The 27648-nt window shown below is 42.3% G+C and overlaps 2 long non-coding RNA genes across 3 annotated transcripts; one reads left to right on the top strand and one right to left on the bottom strand.

The window, feature by feature from the left end:
- Positions 1–4267: 4267 nt before the first annotated feature.
- LOC119087466 lies at positions 4268–6355 on the top strand. 2 transcript variants are annotated; one of them, XR_005090938.1, is made up of 2 exons: positions 4268–4722; positions 5811–6355. It is a non-coding gene; the product is annotated as an uncharacterized LOC119087466 (long non-coding RNA). The 2 variants fall into 2 exon arrangements; XR_005090939.1 differs by lacking the exon at positions 4268–4722 and adding an exon at positions 5173–5361.
- A 3953-nt stretch (positions 6356–10308) lies between these two features.
- LOC119087925 lies at positions 10309–14275 on the bottom strand. Its single transcript, XR_005091472.1, has 2 exons — positions 14154–14275; positions 10309–11882 (listed from the first exon to the last, which is right to left on the bottom strand). It is a non-coding gene; the product is annotated as an uncharacterized LOC119087925 (long non-coding RNA).
- Between the last annotated feature and the right edge of the window lie 13373 nt (positions 14276–27648).

Here is a 27648-nt window from a genome sequence, read left to right as displayed (position 1 = left end):
ATGGTGTGGCACACCTATAATTCTGACACTCAGGAAAGAGAAAATTTGGGAAACACAAGCCAGGGGTGGTAGCAGCTGCCTTTAATCTCAGTACTCAGGAGGCAGAGGCAGGCAGGTCTCTGTGAGTCCAAGTGCACCTGTCTACATAACGAGTGCAGGCTAGCATTAACTACAGAGTGAGACTCTATTTCAAGGGGAAAAGCAACAACAACCAAAAACTTTTTAGAAAAAATTAGAAAGGGTGTGTGTGTGTGGAAATTTTAAAATGACAAGACTTCTTACATAGCATACCAATTAATGGTTATATTTAATTTTAAAATTTGTGGTTCAGAACTCCTTAGGCTTTAGAATTTCTAGAGCTTTACGTGTCTCCTCTCTGGTTGTCTGTGGGACTCATTTCAGCTTGTTGAGTTTTGGACAAGGACATTAGGAATAAGATGCATGACCATCTAGGGTCTTACCAACTGCCGAGAGTGGTCCCACTTCCCTTCTTTCAGTGGTCCACAGGAAATACCTGAGTCACTTCAAATTCAAAGTGTCTAAAAATGGAGTTCATCTTTAAATGTGAGGTTCCTCCTCCCCATGCCATCTTTATCAAGAGAAGATATAACACCTTTTCTGGTCTACCAAACTTAATCATGTCGTCATTGCTAGTCTCTCCTCTCAACAACGTCAAGAAAATGGAAGTCTGGGGCTGAAAACATGGCTCCGGGGCTGAAGGCGTGGCTCCAGGGCTGAGCGCACCCCAGGATGTATGAGGCCCTGAATTCAGCCTCCAGCAACACACAGAAAATATAAAGTGAGTTCCAGGAAAGGCGCCAAAGCTACACAGAGAAACTCTGTCTGGAAACAAAACAAAGATAGTTAGATAGTTAGTTAGTTAGTTAGATAGATAGATAGACAGACAGACAGACAGAAATTCTGTGGATTCTTCTTTGAAATGGCCACCATAGGGTCCCAGCCTGACTTCTGGGATTTTTATGTCAACTGGAGAACGGTCAATGAAGGGAGACCAAAATTAATGTTCCTTCAGCCTCCTTGTCTTTTGCTTTGATATGTGATAGTTTCTCGTTGCTTGTTGACTCAAATTCTATTTCCTTAGTTTAATTTAAAAAAAAAAAATATTTACTGCTGGTTGTGGTGGCACACAAACTTAATCCCAGCACTTGAGAGGCAGAGGCGGGAGGGAGATCAAGGCCAGCCTGGTCTAAATAGACAGCTCCAGGAAAGCCAGGACTACATAAAGAGATCCTGTCTCAAAAACAAAAAAACCAAACCAAACCAAACCAAACCAAACAAACAAAAACAAAAACCCAAACTTATTTACTTACCTATTCTGGTAGGCCAGAAAGATTGAAGGGTGAACAACCAAGAATCAGTGGACAAGGTGAATAATCACAATAAAATAAACGTGTAAATGCCCCCAAGGTTACGAGCTGAGAGCTGTGGTAGGGATCATAGGGAAATCTTCTTTGGCTCCTGGGTGAGGAGTAGATTGGAAAAGGCAGACAGACAGGTGGGGAGCAGCAGAAAAAGGCAGCAGCCCGTGGTAGCGAGGACTATATGGAATGGGGAAGAAAGGAAGGGTCGTAGAAGGTAGAGTTGTGAAGCAGACATGGCTGGATTGGCTCATGGACTCCAGGAGACTGAATGAGAAATGGAAAGGTCTGAACTGAAGACCACGCCCAGTTTCCTAGTGTCAACAAATCCGGCAAATGGCAGTGCCAGTTACCGAGATAAGGAAGAGTCTCTCGGGAACTGAAATCAAGGCTCCATTGTTCTTTGTAAGGAAGGGACAACCCCTGGATCTCACCACTGCAGAGAGCGGTGAGGAAGTAGCTTCCCTCTGTCTCTTTCCCTGAGCCCAAGGTCTCCCAGAGAGGCCTTATATAACATCTGAGGCTAACAGCTACCGCCACTCAGCTTTGCTATAACCGCCTACCTAGCAGGTCCACCAATACATTTGAAAAGGGCCTGGATTTATGTATGACTTTGTTCTTGGTTACGTTACTATATATATATAAATTCATGAAGCTGCTTCCATGTTGGAAGAAGGAATTTGGGGGGACCTGGTCATTCATAGTTGGCACCACAACAAACTCTATCTCCTTTGAGGCAAGAGCTGTGTTTTTGTATCCACACTCCTAAAATCAGAAGGCAACAGTCGCACACTGATGTGGTGCAATTCTGTTCTGTTCTGGTTCCATCCTCTGTTTCTATCCTATCTTCAGTATGAGCGCCAGTTCAGGATCACACACTACATGTATTTGTCATGCATTTTTTAGTCTCCTTCAATCTGGAAAAGTCCTTGACATTTTTTTCTGGTCTTCATTACTTTTGATCATTTTGAAACCACGGTTTGATGTTTCCTCATGATTAGATTCAGGTGCTGTATCTTTCTGTGGCTGAAGTACTAATGAAGCCATGTTGTGTTCTGTTTTTGGCATCCATGTTTTCACATGTCTGTAGCTGAATGTTTTTCTGTGCTCAACCTGGTTCACAGCCGCTCAGATCCAAGTAAACACACAGAAGCTTATATTAATTAAAATTGCTCGGCCATTAGCTCAGGCTCACTACTGAGTAGCTCTTGCACTTAAACTCAACCCATTTCTGTTAATCTATATGTCGCCACGTGTTCCATGGCTTTACCTGTGTGCCATTACATGCTGCTCCCTGGATGGCGGGCTGGAATCTCCTGACTCAGCCTTCCTCTTCCCAGAATTCTCCTTGTCTGCTTATCCCACCTATACTTCCTGCCTGGCTACGGGCCAATCAGCATTTTTATTAAACCACTGTACAAAAGCATTATTCCACAGCACATGTCAGACCGCTGAGCTTTGTACTTCAGTTACACCATTAAGGAGGTATCTACCGTGCTTCTTGATTATAAACCACTTTTTCTTTCTGTAATAAACAGGCATTTGGTAACGAAGAACTTAGATACCGTAAATTTTTCACTCTTCAAAACTTCTTTGTATTTCTTTATATCACTTCTTATAAATGTGGAGTTATGAGCTATAAAATCATTATTTTGATGTTCAGATTGTCCCAGCTTTGGGCAGCAGGAACATTTGAGGCTAGTTTAAGTGTCCTCTCAGAACTTGCTTACTTTCTGGCACAAATTTTTTTGGGCTCCATCTTTACTTTATTTATTGTCCTGGTGCTTTATTTATTTTTATTTGTTTGTTTGTTTTTTTTTTACCATGCTGGGTCTTGAACCAGGGGCTTCATGCATGCTTGGCAAGCTCTCTACCACTGAATCATACCCCTGGCCCTTGCTTTACTTTTTTTATTTTGAAACAAGGTCTCCTGCTGCAGACCTGAAAGCCCTTGAACTTGCAATCCTCCTGCCTCAGCCCCCTGAGTACCCAGGTGTAGCTACTTTTCTCAGCCTTACAGCCAATCAGTCAGTCAGTCCTCTAGTCTACGGGATCTTGATCCTTTTAATGATTCTGTTTAGAAACCAGGACACAGCATTACTGGTCCCGTGTCGTACCCCCCCCCCAACCCAGTGCACACAACCAGGGACGTGTGAACTCGTAGCCAGGTAAGCACATCCCCACAGGGACCTGTCGATGTGTTACCTGCATGCACATTGTCTTGATGTTTCTCATTTCGTCCCCATGCAGCTTTCACTCTAGTTACGTTCTACTTTGCACAGCCTTGGAGCGACCTTTCTCTCCTACATCAGACTGTTTCTCTGTGGGGCCACCATTGTCCCACTTGGGCTCCGATGCTAATACCAGACTCCCTCAAATGTAGGCCTCCCTATGAATCAGTTTGGACAGTCACACTGGCTCCTGGCTGCCTGTCTTGCTTAGCCCCTGTCTAACTGTATACCAGATTATTCAAGAAAGGGAAAGAATAACCGAATCCACTCTCTTGTTATTTAAAGTTGTTTATTATTTTTTTTAATTAGCATACATGGTAGTAGTCATTACTTTTTTTTTTTTTTTTTTTTTCGAGACAGGGTTTTTCATGTAGCCCTGGCTGTCCTGAAACTCACTCTGTGAACCAGGCTGGCCTCAAATTTACAGAGATCCACATGCTGCGGCTTCCCACAGCGCTGGGATTAAAGGTGCATGCCACCACTGCCTTGCCATTACAGCATTTTTAAACAGTGTGTAGCTCCTCCCCGCCTCCTCTCCCCCTCCCCGCCTCCTCTCCCCTCCCCTCTTCTCCTCTCCCCTCCTCTCCTCTCCCCCAGCAAAATGCTACTCCTGGTCCTCCCTTGTAAGCCCGTCCACTACCCTCTTCTAAACTCCTCTGTGCGTTTATTCCTGACCATTCAGAACTTGGTAGTTAGTTCCGCCATGTGTGACCCCTAAACTGTGTGACCCCCCTTGAACTGCGCCCTCTCGTACACTGGGTCTGTGCTGTCGACTCTGCTTCCACCCCAAGCCGTCACTCGCTCTGCCTTTGGCTTGGAGCCTGGGAAGACCGCCAGCTCTCGGGATGGTTCCTCCTTCAGGGCCCCTGGCTGAGAAGTCTGCTTGCAGAAGAAAACGTTCAGCTGGGGCCATGGCCTTGCCTGATAGTCGGCTGTTGACCCAGAGCACCCCTATCAGTCATTCGCACGCAGATGCCCTTTGGGGGAAGGGAGGGAGGCGTTGCCTTGAGGCGCCAGCCTTTCACTGTGGGATGACTTTTCAGCATCTGAAAAGACAGAGCTCGGCCAAGACAGGCCTTCGGTAGGCTTTGTGACAAACAGGATTTTAAAAGGTTAGTCACATTTAACGCCCATTAAAGGAAACAGGAGATGACTAGCAGAAATTACAGGCTAGCTGCACTGTCTTGCTGAAATGGCAGATTCATGTGTGTCTTGGAGTAATTTCACAACAGGCAGCGGCTCACTCACAGAGGATGGAAGCTGGGACAATTAGGAACGTCTGTCCAGTCCCTTCCTTACCTGCCCAGGCTTCTCTAGTTCAAAGCATGCCTTCGGAAACCAATTTATTCATACGAATGAGAGCTGTAGACAAAATAAGTACGAAAAAAATAACATTCAGTCGTGCTGCGTTTGAGGCTTCAATTCCAGTAAAACATTTCCTGGGAAAGCATTTACGTCGACTCAGTGCCACCTGCTGGCAGGTGGAATCCTAGCAACTGAGTGTTCATTGGCCTGGCACCTCCACGTGGGTGGGGTGGGGTGGGAGCGGGGCAGCTCATTTCGCCCATTCATTCTGAACGCGTTGGAGAAGTGCCAGGCTCTGTCCTCAGTACGAGAAATACCACCGCCCCGCCTAGTGTGGTACTTCTTAAATTCAGCACAAGTTGGGGTCATCTCGGAATGAAAATCAGACTCAGGCTCCGCTCTACAAGGACTGTAGTTAATGCACTAGAGCAGGTCCTGAGATCTAGGTGATTCTGGGAAACAGGAAATCCCACGAGGGGCATTTTAAGTGGGTAGGGGGAGTAAATATGGAGCAAAGCAGGAAAATCTCCAAAGGCGACGGGGCCTGTGACCCCACTGCATCCGCCAGTAGCATGGGGATGCAGTGGAGAGTGTAAGCAGACCCACACTCGCGTTTTCTTTTCTTTTCTTTTCTTTTCTTTTCTTTTCTTTTCTTTTCTTTTCTTTTCTTTTCTTTTCTTTTCTTTTCTTTTCTTTTCTTTTCTTTCCTTTCCTTTCCTTTCCTTTCCTTTCCTTTCCTTTCCTTTCCTTTCCTTTCCCTTTCCTTTCCCTTTCTTTCTTTCTTTCTTTCTTTCTTTCTTTCTTTCTTCCTTCCTTCCTTCCTTCCTTCCTTCCTTCCTTCCTTCCTTCCTTCCTTCCTTTCTTTCTTTCTTTCTTTCTCTCTTTCTTTTATCAGAAAACAAAGGGCCTGTATGTCAGACCAACTTTGTCTCCAGAGCACCGGCGATCATAGAAACTTCTGACACAATAGAGTGAGTGACTCAACCAAGATTTCACCAGCAGCAAGGCTGACAGCAGATCCTGGGGAAAGAAGTGTTCGAGTCCTGAGTGGAGTGAAGGCGACCAGGGAGGAGAAGCTGGCAGAGCTGAATGAAGGAGCCGCTGACAGGAGAAGTCAGGGATGGGTGAATGGGCCTGGGTGAGGGACCTCAGCGTGGTTAGAGGACCGTGGGAGGGGGCTAGCTGGGCGGAGGAGGACAGAGGAGGCAAAGGGAAAGTGTACAGTTTGCCCTCATAATTGCCGCTGTTGTCCTGTGTCGTTTACTGTGTGATCTGAGTTTTCCCTTGTCCCTGCTGTGTCTTGGTTACCATCTGTGAAATACAGATTGTAATGCTATCCCCCCTCACAGTATTGCTGTGAGTGGTAAATGAGTTCATTTATTCCAAGTATGTTTTCAAAGTGCTCACACAGAAGACTCAATAAATGTTAGTTACGTTTCATCACTGTGTTGTATCATTTATAATAAATTAGAAATATACTTATAAATGATGAATAATTGGGCATAATGTAATCATTATTACCATACATTATATCTTTTATGGTATATAATTTAGGATCTATTATAATAATACATAATCTATAATGCTACTAGTTGTCATTTCACTAGCGGTTTACGTCACGATCCAAATCTTTTGCTCCCTGCATTCGGACTGTTGTTTCCATGGCTCTCTCCCAAGCCTTGCACTAGTAAAGCCAGAATACCTTCCTTAACAGAGGAACAGCCCATGGCTGCTGTTGACCAATATCATGTTAGCGGAGGTGACATGAGATGGAGCTTTGCACATGCCAAGAAAGCTTGTCCAAATGGCTTTTGCTATGCCATTCATCAGTGATGCCCTTGTTTAGGCCTAGACTGCAAAGTAAACCTAGCGTGGACCTGCAGCCCCAGTCCAGAGAGGGGCCCCACCAATGCATAGACTCACCAGCTAGGAAACAAATGTGTTTTGTTGTGTGCCACTGAGAACAGTGCTGTTACACAGTACTATTGCCACTTGCTGGAGCTGGGTGTTCAGACCCAAGAACACAGACAGAAGCCTAGACCCAGGGGCCAAACAAGGCTTTTTTGTTAGGACATCTAGATAGGAGATGCAGCTCTCCCCAAGTCAGGGAGTGACTCCCTGAAGAAAGGCAGCTAACATGTGAAGAGACCTCCAAAAGGCTCCTCTAGAACCCAAGGCAGTGGCTCTCTACCTTCCTTCTGTGCTTTGTTTATTTGGGATAGGGCCTTACTATGTAGCCCTGGCTGATCCAGAACTCTTTATGTAGACCAGGCTGGCCTGAAACTGATAGTGACTTTCCTGCCCCTGCCTCTCTCCCATCTCATTCAGTTCTGAACTCCCTATTTATTCCCCGAAGTGTTCGGATTTTGCTATCTGTTGGGGCTAGTTAGACTAACTCTACCAGGTTATCTCCAGGTGTTAATCTCTGAAAGTGCTGACATAGTTGTCTAAATGATCATCTTTAACCCTTGGTTCAAAGGTTGAGAAGGGAAGAGAGGGTGGAGAATTCTCCGTGGATCACACAATTTGCCTAGGGTGACTATTCGTACAAGTGGTCTTCCATTCACAGGATAACGGGAGTGTCTGCGTGATGAGGCTGGACAGCCATGGTCTCTGACTTACAGTTGAGAGAGGTGAGGCTCAGATGCGGTCAGCGCTTGCCCCGCCCTGCAAGCAAGTTACCCACGGAACCAGGACTTGCCAGACTCAGCCTTTCCATTGAGCATTGTGTGTCTGCACCTCGTGTAGCTTGGAGGTAATCTTGGTTGTAGTAGAGGTTGGAATGAGGGACTTAAGAGATTTGCCAATGTTTAAAATACTTGTCCACAGACTTATTTTCCTTCTCAGCTCCCGTTTCCTTTTTCACAGCACTTCTTATTTCAGTGAAGAAAAAGACGGTAAGTGAAAGGGAGGGAAGAGAAGGACTCTGGGAGACAGCATCAAAGGGATACTTGCTATGTTTAGCATTTTACACACAAAATCTATGCAAGCCTCCTAATGGCCCCATAAAGTGTTGCCCCCTCTGTTCCACAAACCTGAAGAATGAAGCTAAAAGAGCTTTGTTATCTTGCTTTGGGCTTCCCAGCTTGCCTATATGATCTAGGAACTTGAATTTCAAGAAACATTGCCCCCAGAGGAATATGTGAGATCTCCTCTAGGGAGCAGGACCTTGAACGTATGTTTGGAACATTTTAAGAAATAAAATCTTGTGTAATTAACAAAACTAACTTAAAGACCAAAACGCAGGGTTGAAAAGATGGTTCAGTCAACAAGCATAAGGACCCAAGTTCCATCCCCAGAGTAAAAAAAAAAAAAACACCCATGGTGGTACATGCTTGTGAACCAGTGCCAGCCAGTTCTGGGAAAGTGGAGACCAGCGGATCCCTGGGGTCTGCTGGCTAGCCAACTTGGGAAGTTTCAGGCTGACAAGGGACCCTGTCTCTCCCTCCAAAACCTGGATGGTACCTGAAGAACATTTGAGGTTGTCCTCTGGCCTTCACACAAACATACCCATTCTCAGAAACACAAACACACACACACACACACACACACACACACACACACACACACACCCCAAACCAAGCAAAAATAATATAGCTGGTGATATAATTCAATGGTAGAATGCTTGCATTTTATGCACAAGAGTTTGGATTCCACTACCAGTGCTGGTACACACACACACACACACACACACACACACACCACACACACACACACACACACACAGAGGAATTTAGGCTCAAACCTGTGCCTCATCTCCATTCTCTCCTTTCCCAGGCAGCAATGTTTAATTTTGTCCTATTTTTATTTTATTTTTATCTTATGTGTATAAGTGCCTTGCACATGTGTGTGTTTTTTTTTTTGTTTTTTGTGTGTGTGTGTGTGTGTGTGTGTGTGTGTTCTGATTGTGTGTCCAGTGGCCAAGGACCCCTGGAACTGGAACTACATTTGTCTTTGAGTCATCATTTGCGTGCTGAGAATTGAACCCAAATGAGCAGTCAGTCCTATCTATCCATCCAGTCCTCTATCTATCCAGTCCTCTGTCTATCCAGTCCTCTGTCTATCCAGTCCTCTATCTATCCAGTCCTCTATCTATCCAGTCCTCTGTCTATCCAGTCCTCTGTCTATCCAGTCCTCTGTCTATCCAGTCCTCTGTCTATCTATCCAGTCCTCTATCTATCCAGTCCTCTGTCTATCCAGTCCTCTGTCTATCCAGTCCTCTGTCTATCCAGTCCTCTATCTATCCAGTCCTCTGTCTATCCAGTCCTCTGTCTGTCTATCCAGTCCTCTGTCTGTCTATCCAGTCCTCTGTCTGTCTATCCAGTCCTCTGTCTATCCAGTCCTCTGTCTATCCAGTCCTCTGTCTATCCAGTCCTCTGTCTATCCAGTCCTCTGTCTATCCAGTCCTCTGTCTATCCAGTCCTCTGTCTATCCAGTCCTCTGTCTATCCAGTCCTCTGTCTATGTCTATCCAGTCCTCTGTCTATCCAGTCCTCTGTCTATCCAGTCCTCTGTCTCTATCCAGTCCTCTGTCTATCCAGTCCTCTATCTATCCAGTCCTCTGTCTATCCAGTCCTCTGTCTATCCAGTCCTCTGTCTATCCAGTCCTCTATCTATCCAGTCCTCTGTCTATCCAGTCCTCTATCTATCCAGTCATCTATCTATCCAGTCCTCTGTCTATCCAGTCCTCTGTCTATCCAGTCCTCTGTCTATCCAGCCCCCATCTATCCAGTCCTCTATCTATCCAGTCCTCTATCTATACAGTGCTGCATGAATCCTAAATGGTCTTATAATAAAATTTCGGAGCCAGATATTGGGGCAAATGCTGAAAGATCAAAGGAAACAAGCCACAGCCACTTCTCACCTCACCAGCTCCTCAGCCGAAAAGAGAAGAGCCTGTCTCCAGGAATCCTCAGACTGAATGCCTCTGAGTCCTCAGCGAAAGGCCTGAGTTTCTGTCTCCTCCTGCCTTATATGCCTTTCTCTGCCCAGCCATATCACATCTGGGACTTGTTTGTCTCAATTCTGATTGGTCTCCCACAGGGTATAGTTTGTGGCTTTTCCTGGTTATTGTAAGGGTGAGGCCTAGTTTCAGTATTGTCAGTCTGCAGCCTGTCATGGCTGCACTCATGTTTCGTTAGGCCTCTTCAGAATCCCTTTTACTTCTGCGTGACATTCTCCACAGGGGTATGTCCTCAGCTGCTGTATGGGGTAGTGAACAGACTTCTTCTGAATGTCCACTGTTAGTCCCTAAGCAGCATGGAGAAACTGCTCACTCCACCCCCCTGTTGTTACAAAACCCAGTTCTTGCTGCATGTGGAATAGATAGTTTATTTTGGAGCCAAATATGAGTAACCACAGCCCAGGAACATGGATCCAGGTTTCCCAGAGAGATACATTCCACTGCAAAGGATTACATGAGATTTATTAGTTATGAAACAATGTCATAAGTCAAGGCAATTGGCAATTACACTGGTGGGGACAACAGGTGGGCGGGCTACAGCAAAGCAAGGAAGCCTCTACGACAGGTCTCAGACTTCAGCTTTGGGGCTGGTGGAAACTAGTGGTCCATTAAGAATACATACTGGGTCAGGCACAGGAATGGGCAATAAATGGCTTTCAAAAGGACTAAAAATAGCCCAAGATATTTTGCTCTGGTCTGTAACATTCTTTGTGTGTGTGTGAGGATGTGTACACAAGTGTGCATGTATGTGTATGTGTGTGGGGCAGGCATGCATGTATGTGTGCACAGAGGCCAGCTGGGGATGTCAGGCGTCTTTCTCTGTCGCTCTCTGCCTATTCCCTTGAGACAAAGCAGCCTGAAACGGAAGCTAACTGGTTTTCGATAGGCTGGCTGAGCAGCAGACTCTATCAGTCTCCATATCCGACTTCCATATCCGACTCCCACCTCCTCCGTGCTGGGTTACAGGTGCCTGTGACCACGCCTGGCTTTTCACACGGTGCTGGGGATCTGAACTCGGGCTCTCACGTCTGTACATCAAGCGCTCTTACTCACTGAGACATCACGCCACTGCCTGGTCTTCAACAGTCTCACTCTCCAAAATCATGAAGTTCGGTTGTTATCCTTCCAGAATCTTTTTTTTTTCTTGTTCTTTTTCTATTTTGTTTGTTTGTTTGTTTTGTTCTTGTTTTGTTTTTGAGACAGGGTTTCTCTGTGTAGTTCTGGCTGTCCTGACCTTGCTCTGTAGACCAGGCTGTCCTGAAACTCGGAGATCTACCTACCTGCCTCTGCCTCTCCAGTGATGGAATTAAAGGTGTGCACCACTCCTCCCAGCTGCCTTCTAGCATCTTTAACATAGGTATAGCTTTCAGTTTTTCTGGGAATTTCAGTTTTACAACTTTAAACATATATGATACACATATCAGTATACAGAGATGTTTCTCACTTGTTTTCACAAGTACATGCTATTCCAGTATATGAATGGATCAGAGCAATCTATGATGAATCGATTTGTGGATTCCAAGTCTCCTATTATTTCAACCAATTAAGGATGCCTTTTTTGTGTGTTTTTGCCAAGATTCTTCTTTTCTTTTGGAGACGGGGTTTCTCTAAGTAACCCAGGCTAGCCTTGAACTCTCGGTCTTCTTGCTTTAGTCACCCAAGTGCTAGGATTGCAAGCCTGTACCAGCATGCCCAGTCTGCTAGGGAGTCTTAGAAGTGGGGTTTTTGGATTAACAGGTACGTATCTATGAAATTTTGCTAAGTATTATCAAATTTCTTCTCCAAGTATTGCATCATTTTTCATTTCCTTTAACAAAACATGAGTACCTGTTCTCCACTGCCTTCTCTACGCATGGTGTTCTGCACTTTCAGACCTGTGCTAACCTGACAGTTGAGACAGTAATTCACTGTCAGCAGTGGCGGTCGATCTTAAACTGAGACACGGTGCCACACGGCTGCTTGTATTCGCCTTTCTCCTCCCAGGCAAAGGTCAGCCTCGACTTCCCTGCAGAAAACAGTGCCAGCATTAGCCGATTCAAAAACAGAGCTGCGGTTTGTTAAAAGAGACTTCCCCGCCCCGCCCCGCCCCCGCCCCGCCCCGCCCCGCCCTGCCGCCCAATCATCCTGGAGAGTAAACCTCACACATGCCAGGCATTTGTTCCCCACTGAACTACATTCCCAGCCCTAAAAGAGATTTTTTAATATAGATTAAAACATGTAGAGGGGTAACAAAGAAGAGTTCAGAGAACAAGTCAGGCTACCCAAGAGTGTGGGTGTGTCCTTCTAAAAGGAGTCATTGTCTTTATAACAATATATATGTGTGGGAGTTGGGCAATTAAAAAAATAAGTTGCATTATATTTATTGTGTGGGGATGGGAATGAGGGTGCACGTTGCCACAGTATGTGTGGAGGCCAGTCAGTTCTCTTCTTCTACCCTGTAGATCTTGGGGCTCAAACTGAGTCCCTTCACCTGCTGAGCCATCTCACTGGCCAGATTTTGGTGACTTTTGATGTTATTAGCTTTAAAGTTCTGTGAGAAATTTGAATGTGATCACAGGATGGGTCCCCAGATCCTCCAGACAAGATTGCAGCTGCTGAGGTAAAGGCCTGGATTGAAAGAGTTGCTTGGGAAGTTCACTGTAATGCCATAAATTGTCTTGTTTGTGAGATTTCCAGAAAACACTGGGGAAAGGAATAGGTCATTTTTGCAGTTCACAAATGCTCACATCCTACACAGGAGTTCATTACTACATTAACCATATTATCTTAAAATATCTCTGCATACAAGGAATAGACATTTACATTTGCAGCCTTCAAAACAAATGTTAATGATGCTGGTATTATTGATTCTTAGGTGATGAGACTTCAACAAGGCTCTATAATGGGGAGTTTATTTTTTCCCACATCCCACTAATTTCCCCTGTTTTTCTATCCTTACTCAACTAGTTTTTATTTGAATTTATTTTATTATGAACATAACTGAGGGTCTTTTAAAAATATTTATTACTATTTTTACTTATGCATGTATATGTGTGTGTGCACACATGAGTACAGGTACCCTTAGAGTCCAGAAGAGGGCATCATATCCCTTAAAACTGGAGTTACAAGCATTAATGTGGGTGCTAGGAAATGAACTCAGGTCCTCTGGAAGAGTAGCCAGTGCTCTTAACCACAGAATCATCTTTCTAGCTGCAACCCTTGAACTTTTGACCCCTTTACTCCTGTGTGCCACCGTGCCCAGTTTTAATGTGGTATGGGGCATTGAACCCAGGGCTTCATGCACACTGGGCAAGCACTCTGACAACTGAACTACACCCCCAGCCCCATAAACTCATTCTTTTCATTTTTTTACTTCTTTCTTTCTTCCTTCCTTCCTTCCTTCCTTCCTTCCTTCCTTCCTTTCTTTCTTCCTCTCTCTTTATCTCCCTCCTCCCCTCCCTCCCTCTCTCTCTCCCCTCCTTCCCTCCCTCTCTCTTTCTTTCTTTCCTTCTTCTTCCTCTCCTCCTCCTCCCCCCTTCTCTTCTTCCTCCACACTTAACCTCCTCCTTTTCTTCTTCTGGACTGTGAATGGCTTGTATCTCTGCCCTGTTCTCCACCTGTATCCTGCTTTCCCGGTTCTTTTGGTCTTTTAAAGGCCCTCTTTTAGAGACATTAGCAACAGTGTGTTGGACCTGGCCCAGCCAGTGCACAAGAACTGCTTGTTACATTTTCAGAAATTTTATTCCAGCTCATATAGCACTAGTATAGTTGATGTCAAGTTACTGTGGTAGGACTATTTACTCTCTGGAAGTTGAGAAACTATAAACCGCCCCTACCAGGAACACACCACTGGATATTTAATACTCCCCCATCCTTTTTTTTTTGTTTTTGTTTTTGTTTTTTTTGAGACAGAGTTTTTCTGTGCAGCCCTGGCTGTCCTGGAACCCCCTTTGTAGACCAGGCTGGCCTCCAACTCACAGAGATCCACCTGCCTCTGCCTTTCAAGTGCTAAGATTTGAAAGGCATGTGTCACAATCACCCAGCAAACCCCTGTTCTATAATGTAATTTGGAAATTTTTCCTATGGTTTTTCAAGTCTTTTTCTTTTGCTTATGATATGTTTTGCTCTACAAAAATTATATTTTTATGTTTCAAATTTGACCTTTTCCCCATTTCCTCACATGCCTCACAAATTCCTTAGGAATTTTATCACATTTTCTTCTATTATTTGTGTAATTTCATTTCTTTAAAAAACTTAAGGGGCCTCAGGATATGGCTCAGTTAGCAAACATACTTACTGTGCAAGCATGAGGAACTGAATTCGAATTTCTGGCACACACATAAAAACTGGCACAGCTCAGCAGTAACTCCAGGGCTGCGGTGGGTGGAAATACGAGTATCGCGTCAGAGCTTGCTGGGGGCCAGCCTAGCTCCAAGTCCAGGAATATGGAAAGGTATAGAGCATGACACCCAAAGTCTTCTTCCTTACATGCTACATGTTCCTGTGTATAGCACAGACGCGCGCGCGTGCGCGCACACACACACACACACACACACACACACACACACACAGATAAGGAACTGAGGCTATAACTCAGTAGCCGAGCACTAAGGAACTGAGGCTATAACTCAGTAGCCAAGCCAGCACTTACCTAATGTGCCAACCCCTGGGCTCAGTTGCCAATCACACAGCTACACATCCCACCCACCCCTCAACACACCAACTGAGAGATTCCAGTGTAGAATGTTTGCCACACATGTGAACAACACTGGATTCAGTTCCCAGAACAGCAAATAGACAAATGGAAGAGAAAAGAACAAATATATGGTCTTTGATTCACTGAGTCCCAGTACTCTGAGTTTGAGGCCAGCCTGGTCTATAGAGCAGCCAGGACTACACAGTGAAACCCTGTCTTGAAAACGCCTCCCTCTCTCCCCTCACCAAATTAGATTGCTCCTTTCTCTGTTAGCTATCCTTCACCTCAAGGCTCTTCATTAAGGCCTTCACCCTCACTGATATGATTATAATGTATTAAATTTCTAGATTAGATTAAGTTTACTTTTAATATTTCCTATGCTTTTATTAATGCTCTTTGAAATGTTTTCCTAGAAAAAAAATGTCAACTTTCTCTCTCTCTCTCTCTCTCTCTCTCTCTCTCTCTCTCTCTCTCTCTTATTTTATTTTATTTAGAAAGGGACCCTCTACATAGTCCTGGCTGTCTTGAAACTCACTCTGTAGACCAGGCTGGTCTTGAACTCACAGAGCTCCATCTGCATCTGCCTTTGTCTCCTGAGTATTGGGATTAAAGGTGTGCACCACTGTGTCAACTTTTAATTACCTTTATTTAATTTTTTTTGAGACAGGGTCTGGCCATGTAGCACAGGCTGACCTGAGGATTGGCCTGCATCAGCTTCTCTGTGCTAGGATTAGGCTTTGGGAAAGGCCACATTTGGAAAGGTGCCCAGCCATGGAAGCTCTGCCCTCCTGGGTGGAGTACAGCCTTTATAAGGGCTTTGGGGCCTGTGTTCTCTACTCCCCCTTTGCACAACACAGCCTCCACCTTGCCCCTCTACTCTCTGACATGTCTACTTTGATCTTGGATTTCACTGCCTTTTGAATGCTGGGATTAAAGGTTTATACCACCACCACCTTACTGGATTTATCTTTTAAAAAGAGACGGGCTGAAAAGACGTGAAAAAACGCCAGCCTAGTCAAATGAAGAATGGGAAAGTAAGCTTAAAAACAAAGTGAGGCTGAAGGTTGTGTGGTGTATCCACCAGAGAAGACTGCTCAGACGTGGGTTTAAGCCCACAGAAAGTCTCTGTTAGTCAGCTGACAACCGTCCTGGGTGCTCAGGATGCCAGTGTAGTCCTGATCCTCTTTCAGGATGAGCTTTTAAGCACAAAACCCATGTCCTGTGAACAAGAACAGTTAGCCAGAAACAGAACTATAGAAGCAAAAAAAAGCAAGGTTAACACATTTAGAGACTTTCCCAGAATTACAAGGACTCCGACGGATTAGACTTTTGTTTTGGTGCTGTCTGCTTGCTGAGTTTTACAGTCTAAATGGCACTGCCATCATGGAGTCAGTTGTGCTAGGATCTGAGGGCCTTCTAAAGTCTGGGGCCCCGTTATAGGGGTGACCAAAAGCTCTACTAAAGCTAGAAGGAAGCCAGGTACAATGCCCCACCCCCACCCCCACCACAGACAGTATCTTTTTTTTTGTTTGTTTGTTTTTTTGTTTTTTCGAGACAGGGTTTCTCTGTGTAGCTTTGCGCCTTTCCTGGAGCTCACTTGGTAGCCCAGGCTGGCCTCGAACTCACAGAGATCCACCTGGCTCTGCCTCCCAAGTGCTGGGATTAAAGGCGTGCGCCACCACCGCCCGGCCACAGACAGTATCTTAGAGATGATCAATGCCCTGCCTATTACAGGTTCACTATGCTCAAGCTCTTGTGGGCAGAATGGCTGGTTCCCTGTCCAAGGCAGTGCCAGGATTCTTTTCTGGTCTCCTGGATCAACTGGGGCTCATGTAGCCCTAACTACAATTGAGGAAGGTTGCTGGTGCCATGTCAGAATTTTGTTTCTGAGCATTGTCACTTCAAAGGCCACAAGATCATATACATGTACATATATATATAGAGAGAGTTAAGACACTTAGATGTTTCTCTCTAAATGCCCATACTTAAACTTAAAGTGTATACTATCATTGCTTAATAAATCCAACTCAGCAGGTGGCAATTGAAGTTCAAAGTGTCAGTCCACTAGGAGGAAACTCTCTGATGGGTCATCTGGGTTAGGCATGGCTCTGAGACCACAGGAATGTCCTTTGCTTCTGTTGTGCCTTTACCTGTTTGCTGCTGCTATCTTTCTCTGGTATCTGGCATGGTGTGAATGGGTGTGGGGAGCACCCTACTGCCTGTAATGTAGTGTGTTTATCTCATGATACATCCTGTCCTACTGGGCATTTTTACCTGTGAATTGTCATGTAGATGATTTCTCCCTAAGCTGTACTGTCTAACTGATAATAATAATGATAGCTTATACAGAGTTTCAATGAACAAAAATAAATACAAGGAAATGTTGCATAGCTAGAGCCTATGAGATCCCACTAAGGAGCTGCACTAGATCATAGCTCAAGTTAATGATTAAGAAAAACAATTAAGTCCCAGGAGCCAGGCTGGCTCAAATTCCTTTAATCTTGATGCTGAAAAGAACAAGTCACAGGTTTCAGTGTGTACCATTAGCTGAAACAAAGCTTTTAAATAACTCCAGGTTACATCAGATGCTGTGATAATAATTTTAAGGTGAAAAACCCCAAGAGACAATCTAAAGTTCACAAGGACACATAACTGAGTTATAGATTCATTAGGTTGGGGTCAAAAATACAAAGCAGCCTGATTGTTGCTAGCTGACATACTTTTCTTGCTAGCTTTGGTTTATATCAAAGGTGATGATTAACTCCTTGTACTCATTCCTGCCTTCAGTCTCCTGATATAAGAAACTATTGATGAATGGGTGTATACTCTAAAGATTAAAAGTACAGCTGACTGTTTTTTATGCATAAAAGTTTAGGTTTGTGATCCCTTTAAGATTCCTTATAAGATTATCCTTCAAGATATAATAAAATGATTGATTCATTCTTTGTAACTGGAATACACAGCCTGCCAATGAAAGAGTTGGCTGAGAAAAAATACTTTCTGCTTGGTCATGTTCTGTTAATCTGTAACAAGTTACTTAGATGTAAATGTATGTGGGTTATCAAGGTGACTTTGATTTTAATTGTGTAAGGGAGATGAAAAACATGTTTTTACCTGTATTCATTATAATTGTTCACTTGAAAAATGGAATGCAACTACATTGTACTTCTTGTGTTGCCTCAAAGATTTTGTTGGGGTATATAAGCTGTAGAAAAAAGTATATAGTAAAGAAGAACAGAGATGAAAAAAGAAGGAAACATCAAGAGAATGTGTGAGTGTATTTTTCCCTACCCCCCTCAGATAGAAAGTCTTAGTATGCACCAATGCTGTGGATTCCTTTCAAGCCCTGTGCTGCTGGAGGTTGGCCACCTAGGCAGCAATAGAAGGTGCTCAGGGCAAACCTTTCTGGCCACTTGGTGCCAATCCTGCAAGCTCACAGGTTGCAAAAGCTGTGAAGGCTTTCTCACCTACGTTTCAAAGGTCAGAGGTTAAATAATGGGACTTGTTTCTCTCCTCCCGCCATGTGGGTCTCAGGGATTGAACTCAGCTTGTCAAACTTAGCAGTAAGAATCTTTATTTGCTGAGCCCACCTGGCTGGTCCCCAAAAAAGAATTTCAAAATGAATCAGCATGAATCAGAGTTGTATTTTTAAAGCAATGATAGTATACACTTTAAGTTTGAGCATGGACATTTAGAAAGAAATATCTAAGTGTCTTAACTAAAAATGTGTATGTATATGTGTATGTATGTATATATGCACATGTATATGGTCTTGTGGCTTTTGAAGTGACAATGCTTAAAGAATGTAATTTACAACAAGATTCAAAGATTTAGCAGTATGAAAATTTAGTATAGTTTTAAAATTAAGGTAGAAAATGAGCTGGCTTATGTGTTTCTTTTATTTAAAAAATTTCCTTACTTAAATGCAATCCTAAGGAAGTTTGTGGGGTGTACTTTCAGGCTTAAGGATCAGATAGGGGTGCTGATAAGGTTAAACCTACAGGTCACGGACAGCTTTGGCTTTAAGTAATGATGGGGCATTTGTTTTTCTGAACATTCTTGGAGATCTTGCTGAGAAAAAGCATGGCTGTCTCTGTAGGCAATCTTCCCTGATTTTGTCAATTGGGTTGTTATTCTTGACTCTTAGCCAGTGAGAAATGTAGACCAGCTTCTAGAAAGAGCTTTGGGCCCATCTCATGTTCCCAAAATTCCTTCTGTCTTTCTAACTTTCCTCAGCATTTCTGACTAGTACCTCCACTAGGAGAACTCTTAGAGGAGTCATAGAGATAGACCACCTCTGAGACCCCAGAACTACAGAACCGCCAACAGGAAAGGACTGCCTAGAAAAGCCAAGTCATGACTCCAGGTGGAGGGAGACGAGATGCACCCAAAACACAGGAGCCTTGTCATACTGTGTCACAATGGGACAGTGGGACCTAGAGTCAAAGATTATTCTTAGGCCTTGAGATCTTATGTGGCGTCCCCTGTGCATTTTTGAGTTTGCTTGGGACCTGTTACCCCCTTTCTTGTTTTCTGTTTTTCCTTTCTGAAATGAGAATGTCTAACTCATCCCTATCTCAAGAATGCACTTTGAAAGCATTTAACTTGTCTGATTTCACAGGTTTGAAGCTGAAGGGAACATCGGAGTTGAAATGAATTAAGGCTTTTGAAGCTACTTAAGCAGAAGGAATGTATTTTGCATTTAAAAAGGATATGAGTTTTCAGAAGGGTGCAGGGGTGGAGTTCTATGGTTTGAATGGTTCTCCCTTCAGAATTCATGTTGACATTTCCACTGTGATAGTGCTGGGAACTGATTGACTGCGGGACTCCACTCTCTAAGTAGGTAAATTTATAGCCTTAGTAAAGAGCAGTTGGTATGTGGGCTGTTGGTCCCTCTATCAGAGCAAGACACAAAAGGAAGGCCCTTGCCAGATGCTAGCATCTTGCTTCTGAAGCTACCAACCTCCAGAACTGTGAGACAACAAGTATCTTTTCATTATAAATTACCTAGTTTCAAGCAATATGTTATAGCACAAAAATGGTGTCAGATGTGCCAATTCTCTACCTTATTTTACAGAATTTCTAATGTTTTCATTTTTTATAGTTTAGGATTGCCTATATATTTTTCCTTATTTAGCCTTTCAAATAAACATCATGATAGAATTGTCTTATTTCTTAGGCTCCCCTTTGTTGCTTTTTCAAATGTAAAACATTAGACCTTGCACTTTCTGGGTTTTGCCTCATCTGTTCTGTTCCCCTACTTTGGTCTGTACATTCTTTCTCTCTCCCCTCCCCCAGTAATCTGCTTCTAGACTGTCTCAACTCTATCCCCTCTGTGGTGGTAATCTAATTGTACTGAAATATTATTTTGATTGTATGTTAATAAATAAAGTTGTCCGGGGGTCAGAGCTATTAGAGCCATAGCAAGAGTGTGGCGGTGGTGGCACATGCCTTTAATCCCATAAGATCTCTGTGTGTTCAGGGATACAGCCAGCATTGGAGACATATGCCTTTAAGACCTAGGGGGCTGTACATTCAGACAGTGACGAGGCAGTCATGTGTTTGGGTTTACAACCAATGAGAAGGCAGAACAACATACTATAAAAAAAACGAACCGACAGGAAATAGGTCTCTTTCGGAAGCTGGGACACCGCAGGCGGAAGGGTGAGATTTTAGCTCTGAGCTCTGACCTCTCGGCTTTCTCTTTTACATTGTTTCTGTGTTTCTTATTTAATAAGACGGTTGGATACATCTATATCTGGCGCCCAACATGACAAGAATCCATTAAAAACTGCTTGGCTTGGTGGCAGGTCCGCTTTCCCGCAAGGGCGGCAGGCGGCCGCGGCGGCGGCAGTGACGGCCGGCGCGATCGGCTTCTTAGTCCGAGCAGCGGCTTCTTAGCCTGGTCTAGTTCTGCTTGACCTCAGGCTGGACTATCGGTGAGCTGCTTGCTTAAATCCTGCTTGCTTAAAGCCGGTGCTACAAACAACTCAGACTTGCCCTGCCGAACAGGGCCCTGCCTGTAAAGCCAACGCACGTGGTCGGAGCTTAAGGAAGCCAGACCCAAGCCTTGACTCGGCACAAGAGGGAACACGTGGCTGCATTTAAACTTTAGCCAGCTACGCTTTCTTGTTCTCTCTCTCTCTCTCTCTCTCTCTCTCTCTCTCTCTCTCTCTCTTTCTCTTTGGATTTACACCTGGGACACTAGGTGGCTGTTTTGAAAATCCCCTCGATTTCTACTGTTCTATGCAGATTTGGTAAGTTATAACATATCAGATATTTTAAAGGAAACTATCTAAAAGAGAATTTTTTTCCACATTAAAAAACAAATGGGTTTTATGTGTACATTGGAAGAAAATTGGTTTTTGTTCGAAATTTTAGGCAGTCTGACAATGGAACAACTATATAATATTAGTATTGGTGGAATTATGCACTTATCACTATACTAATCCACATTTTAATATTTAAAAAGATAGTCAATTTAAGTGCCAGGATAACAGCTTTAGAAGAACTTGTTAAACCTGTAAAAATTCAGACAGAAGAAATTAACAGTGAAGTTGTTTCAAGTCGGGATCATAAGGTTGCAGAAAGAAAGCCTGTTTTCACACAGTCACCCTTAATTTATCCTGTAACCGTACAGCAGATGCCTGATCAAATGGCTACACAAAATACTTGGGCTCCAATTGAAATGTTGGATTTAAAAAGGTTTAAGGAGGCAATAGTATCTTATGGCATGCATTCCCCATATGTAAAGCAAATGTTAAACTCTTGGTCAACATATAATAGGATAGTACCACAGGACTGGCGGGACCTTGCACAAGGTGTTCTGGAACCCAGCCAGAGACTTCAATTTCTGACTTGGTTTAAGGAGGAGGCTAAAAACATAGAAAAACAATGGAGGGATAAAGGAATACAAGTTTGCCAGGATCAGCTTATGGCGAAGGCCAATATGCTTCAGCACAAACACAATGTTTATATGATGTCCAAACCCTAATTTTATGTCGAACGGCAGCCTTGAATGCATGGGACAGAGTTGAGGAACCAGGAAAAAAATCTGAGTCATTTACAAAGGTGATGCAAGGCCCAAAAGAGTCTTTTACAGATTTTTTACAAAGACTGGCTTCAGCAGTAAAGAGAATGGTCTCGGATTCAGAAGCTAGTAAGGCAATAATTGAATCTTTGGCCTTTGAGAATGCGAATGCAGCATGCAAAAGAATAATCAGGCCATTAAGGCAAGATCTGCACCTATGGAAGATTGGATTAGAGAAACAATTAATGTTGAAGCTGATGAGCATGATGATACATGGGTAGGAGAAGTAATTTCAAAAGGTTTGAGGAGTGTTAGATGTTTTGGATGTGGAAAGCAAGGACATTTGAAAAGGGACTGTAGACAGGTCATTCCCAGAAACAATGTTTCTTCAAGGAACAATGGCAACAGAATGCCCCTTCCTTCTGGAGTATGCAGAAGGTGTGGTAAGGGAAAACACTGGACCAACGAATGTAGATCAACAAAGGACAGACAGGGTAATCCTTTGCCTCAGTCTTCGGGAAACTCCCAGAGGGGCCTCGCGCAGGCCCCAGTGCAAATCCAGTTCAAACCTTTCCTGCAGCCATAGAGGAAATGCCTGCTCTGGAGAGCGATTAAATAACCAAATGCCTATTGGAATAAATCATGCTGGTCAGGATGATGAAACAGAGAGAATAGAAAATTCAGGAGAAAACATAAAGAAAATTTTTTGGCAAACTTCTATTAATGAACAAAGACCAAAATTAACAATAAAAATAAATGGTGTTTTGTTGTCTGGTCTGGTAGACACAGGTGCGGACGTTACCATAATTGCACCAGAATTTTGGCATCCAACTTGGCCTCTTCAGGAGGTAAACGTTCAACTGTTAGGAATTGGGACATTATCTCAGGTGAAACAGAGTGCAAGATGGCTCGAATGTATAGGTCCAGAAGGACAGAGAGGAAAATTAAAACCATATGTGGCTAACATAACTATGAACCTGTGGGGTCGAGACTTGTTGCAACAATGGAATACTCAGATTAACATCCCTCCAATCTCAGAAACAAATCATAAACTAGCACATGTTACTGAGAGAAATATTAGAAGATATTGTTCTAATGAGTGGTCACCAGCCATCCATATTATACAAGAACAGGGCACAATAACTGATGATCTTCCAAAGACACCAACAGCTCTACCTTTAAAATGGTTAACAGACAAGCCTGTATGGGTCCAGCAATGGCCTTTAACAACAGAGAAACTCCAGGCTTTAGAAGAGCTGGTAGAAGAACAGTTAAATGCTCAGCATATTGAAGAATCAACCAGCCCTTGGAATTCTCCTGTATTTGTTATTAAAAAGAAATCTGGTAAATGGAGAATGGTAACAGACCTTAGAGCAATTAACAAAGTAATTCAGCCAATGGGCTCTCTACAATCTGGGATGCCTTTGCCTACTCTGTTACCAAAAGGATGGCCTCTCATAGTTATTGATTTAAAAGACTGTTTCTTTTCAATACCCTTACAAGAAAAAGACAGAGAAAGATTTGCTTTTACAGTGCCTACTTATAATAATTCTCAACCGGTTAAAAGATTTCAATGGAGGGTCCTCCCTCAGGGAATGTTGAATAGCCCAACTCTGTGCCAATATTTTGTACAACAGCCATTGGAAGTGATACGTAAAAAATTTCCTAAATCTATAATTTATCATTATATGGATGATATTTTACTAGCTGACTCAAATGCAGATACTTTAGAAATAATATTTGAAGAAGTAAAGAAAATTTTGCCTTGCTGGGGATTACAAATTGCTCCTGAAAAGATACAAAGAGGAGATTCTATTAATTATTTAGGATATAAAATAGAGCTACAAAAAATTAGACCCCAAAAGGTGCAAATTCGGAGAGATAGACTACAGACTCTTAATGACTTTCAAAGATTATTTGGAGATATTTCTCATCTACGAACTATTGTTGGGGTAAAAAATGATGAACTGACTAATTTGTTCAGAACCTTAGAAGGTGACAAGGACTTAAATAGTCCAAGAGAATTATCACCTGAAGCTGAGAAAGAATTGGCCTTGGTAGAAAAGAAAGTGCATGAAGGACACGTGGATCGTATTGATCCAAAGCTGGATTGCATTTTGGTTATTTTACCTTCTAGGCGTTCTCCTACTGGAATATTAATGCAGAGGGAAGATATTATATTGGAATGGATATTTTTACCAAATAAACCAAATAAAAAATTAAAAACTTATGTGGAAAAAATCTCTGACTTGATTTACAAAGGAAAACTGAGACTTCGTCAATTAGCAGGCATAGACCCAGCAGAAATTGTCATACCATTAACTAAGGAGGACATTGAAAAATTATGGACAGAAAGTGAACCTTGGCAAAGAGCTTGCAGTAATTTTTTGGGAGAAATTAACAGCAAATATCCCAAAAGCAATAGAATTGATCTTATAAAGAGAGCTGATTGGATCTTGCCTCGAATTGTACGGCAAAAACCCATATCTGGAGTTCGTACATTTTATACAGATGCCAACAAAGAAGGAAAGGCAGGTTACAAATCAGAAAATTTAAGTAAAGTGGTTCAAAGTCCGTATAATTCAGTTCAAAAATCAGAATTGTATGCTATTCTGTTGGTATTAATGGATTTTTCAGAACCTCTCAACATAGTAACTGACTCTCAGTATGCTGAAAGAGTGGTGTTACATATTGAGACTGCAGAATTTATCCCTGATGCTTCAGAATTAACTTCACTATTTATTCAATTACAAGATACAATCAGGAAAAGGAATCATCCTTTATATATAACTCACATTCGATCCCATACTGGTCTGCCAGGCCCTCTAGCACAAGGCAATGATGAGATTGATAAATTATTGATAGGAAATGTGCTGGAGGCCTCAGAATTTCATAAAAAACATCACGTCAATAGTAAAGGTTTAAAAAAGGATTTTTCCATAACCTGGCAACAAGCCAAAGAAATAGTAAAGAAATGTCCTACTTGTTCCTTCTACAATCAAACGCCATTACCAGCAGGATGTAACCCAAAGGGTACTCAGAGAAATGAAATCTGGCAGATGGACGTGTTTCACTTTGCAGAATTTGGAAAATTGAAATATGTACACCACACTATCGATACTTATTCAGGATTTCAATGGGCAACTGCTTTGAGTTCTGAAAAAGCTGATTCTGTAATCACTCATTTGCTAGAAGTTATGGCCATCATGGGTATACCTGCACAAATCAAAACTGACAATGCTCCATCATATGTCTCTGTTAAAATGAAACAGTTTTTTGCTTATTACAATATAAAGCATATTACAGGCATACCACATAATCCTACAGGTCAAGCAGTTATAGAAAGATCAAACAGAACTCTAAAGGATATGCTAAATAAACAGAAATGGGTAACAAAAACCCCAGAAATAGACTGCATAATGCTCTTCTAACTTTGAATTTTCTGAATGCCAATGAGAAAGGAACAACAGCTGCAGAGAGACATTGGATAATAGAAAAAACTACAGAATTAAATCAGCCTATATACTTTAAGGATGTGCTGACCTCAGAATGGAAACCAGGGTATGTATTACATTGGGGACGAGGTTTTGCTTTTGTTTCTACAGGAGAAGATAAGCTGTGGGTACCATCAAAATTGATAAAGGTTCGATTTGAACAAGAGAGACCTCTTAATTAGAGGAGGTGATAGTTCATCAACCAGCATGAACATCCAATTTAAACTAACTGGTATCAATAACACATGCCTTTTCATTTAATCAGATAATAACTTGCCAAAGGAAACATCCCCAAAATTAGTCTTGGGGAAAGGTTTTTGTTTTTGTCTTTTAGGAGAATGAAGGTTAAGGAATTTGAAGAACACTGGACAAATGAGACAACTGAAGAAAAGGGACAAATCATCTATCCAAGAAACAGAGTGAAACGGTGTATGGGTATATATTATCTAAAAAAATTTTATGTCTTCCTAAATGTTTGTTTCTGCTTTTCTCTAAAGATTTAACACTATTGGTCTTCTAACAGTCCCAGTTCAATTAAAATTTAAAGCTGACTTTGGAGTTGGAGAATGGCTCTCTCCTTCTTTAAACTCAAGCATGTTGTTAAAAGGAAAATGCAAACTCCCTGTATCATGCCAGAATAAGAGCCATCTTCTGCTATGGTACAGGACAAAAGCAAAATTAATTAAGGGACTATTCTATTACTAATCTCAACTCTTTGATTCTATTCTGATTCTTTAAACTTTTCTCAAAGTATAAATTTTATATCAAAATTTACAAGATTAATATATATATACATTTTAAACTTTGTTAAGATATGAATGGTCACATAGAGTACTAACTAATTCTAGAAAAAAGGCTAGCTGCATATATATGTTTTTGTGTTCGAGTCTCTTATCAGTTTTCTGCAGGAAATCATGGCCAGGCCTAACATCAACTGAAGTCTCCAGAAAGAAGATGGGGCCCCACAACAACAACAATTCCACGTGGACAATAATAATATCATTAAGCTGACAAACATCATCCATAGATCAGCTTTGAACTATAAGGTGCTCAGAGCAATTTTGAGATGACTAGCTGAGATGATCCAGTCTCAAAGACTACTTGAATAAGGACTTGAGATAAACCCTGAACTTTGGCATTATACACAGACTGGATAATGAAGGATATAGTTACCTCTCCTAGAATTTGACAATTAACCTAAAATTTTTCTTTCAGGATAAAGAAAACTTCGCCCATACCCAGCAGGAAGCAATTTTAAGAATACGACGCCCACATTCCCAAAGAGGTGGTGTGGGGCAGGTGGTTTTTTGGTCTTTTTAATGGGTTTTGGGTCTGGGATAATTTTCAGTATTTAGGGGGGTTGGTTACAAATTATTGTCAAGGGTTAGGAAAAAGGCTAAGCAAAGGAGATTAGATTTAAGGTTCTTGTTTAAAAAAAAAGAAAGAAAGAAAGAAAAAAAAAAAGAAAGAAAAGAAAAAGACAATTACTAGTTTTAAATACTTTACATTGGATTGAATTGTTTTATATTGTACACAAATTTGAAACTGATATTGTTAGAAAATGCTATATGTATATTTCTAATTGTATTTATTCCATCCATTTAACAATGTAATGCAAATTTCTGATCCTTGAATGTTATTATTATCAACTATTAGGATATAAAGAAATGAAAGCTAGTAGTTAGACATTATCATAGAACTTGTAGTCATATTAGATATGTTTTAAAAATTGAGCAGAGATGTTTTAGACAGGTCATCTTCAAACCCTTCAGAGATCTACAGAATATGGCATTTAAAATGTTTTAATAACTTAGAAAATTTTTCTTTTTTGAGACATGTCGGCTCCTGGCAGTACCAATCTACTTTAGAGAAAATATGGGCATTGAAGAAACTGCATATGGAGTCAACTTTCATTCTGGCAAAAGTTAGCCACTGGACAACAAAGTATCCTCGAATCAACAGGACAAAATGGACAGACAGATCACGAAACAAGGGACTACTGATTCTTGCCAAAACAAGTGTGGTTATGGCTTTATCAAAAGGCATCTTCTGAGGCCAGGACAATATGGCCCCATCCCTGAAGTGGCCTTCGCATCCGGAAAAGGTACAGTGCCCTTTTCTTCGAAGGCAGCTTAACAGGCAGAGGGCCGATGGATTCTGTTGTACAATGGAACAGCAGCTGAAAGCTCATGCCTCTCAAAAGTAGACTGGCATTTAATAGAGGGATGTGGAGAAGAAGGGGATGCTGAGATGAAGCCATATATACACAGCCAAGAAGAATGGACAGCTAAATTAAAAAACTGTCAACAATTTCCAGAATTTAAAATCCTGAATCATGACAGGACACTAGTGGAATTCAGGTATTTCTGGTACGTGGACTGCTCTCACCCAATGTGAGGTTGAACTGTTGACCTTGTATACATCCTACATCACAAATGAGTCTGTCAGATACACTAAGCCTATAGGCTGAAGATGATGCCCAACACTGCGGAGAAACCTCAGGTGACTGCCCAGGCAGCTGGCTGTTTCTGTCAACTCACAAATTTTTTGGAAGTTGCTTGCATGCACTTCC

Source organism: Peromyscus leucopus, chromosome 1 (genome assembly GCF_004664715.2).
Source record: "Peromyscus leucopus breed LL Stock chromosome 1, UCI_PerLeu_2.1, whole genome shotgun sequence".
Classification (NCBI taxonomy): domain Eukaryota; kingdom Metazoa; phylum Chordata; class Mammalia; order Rodentia; family Cricetidae; genus Peromyscus; species Peromyscus leucopus.
The sequence above is the reverse complement of the archived record's forward strand: the minus strand, read 5'-3'. Positions and strand labels throughout refer to the sequence as shown.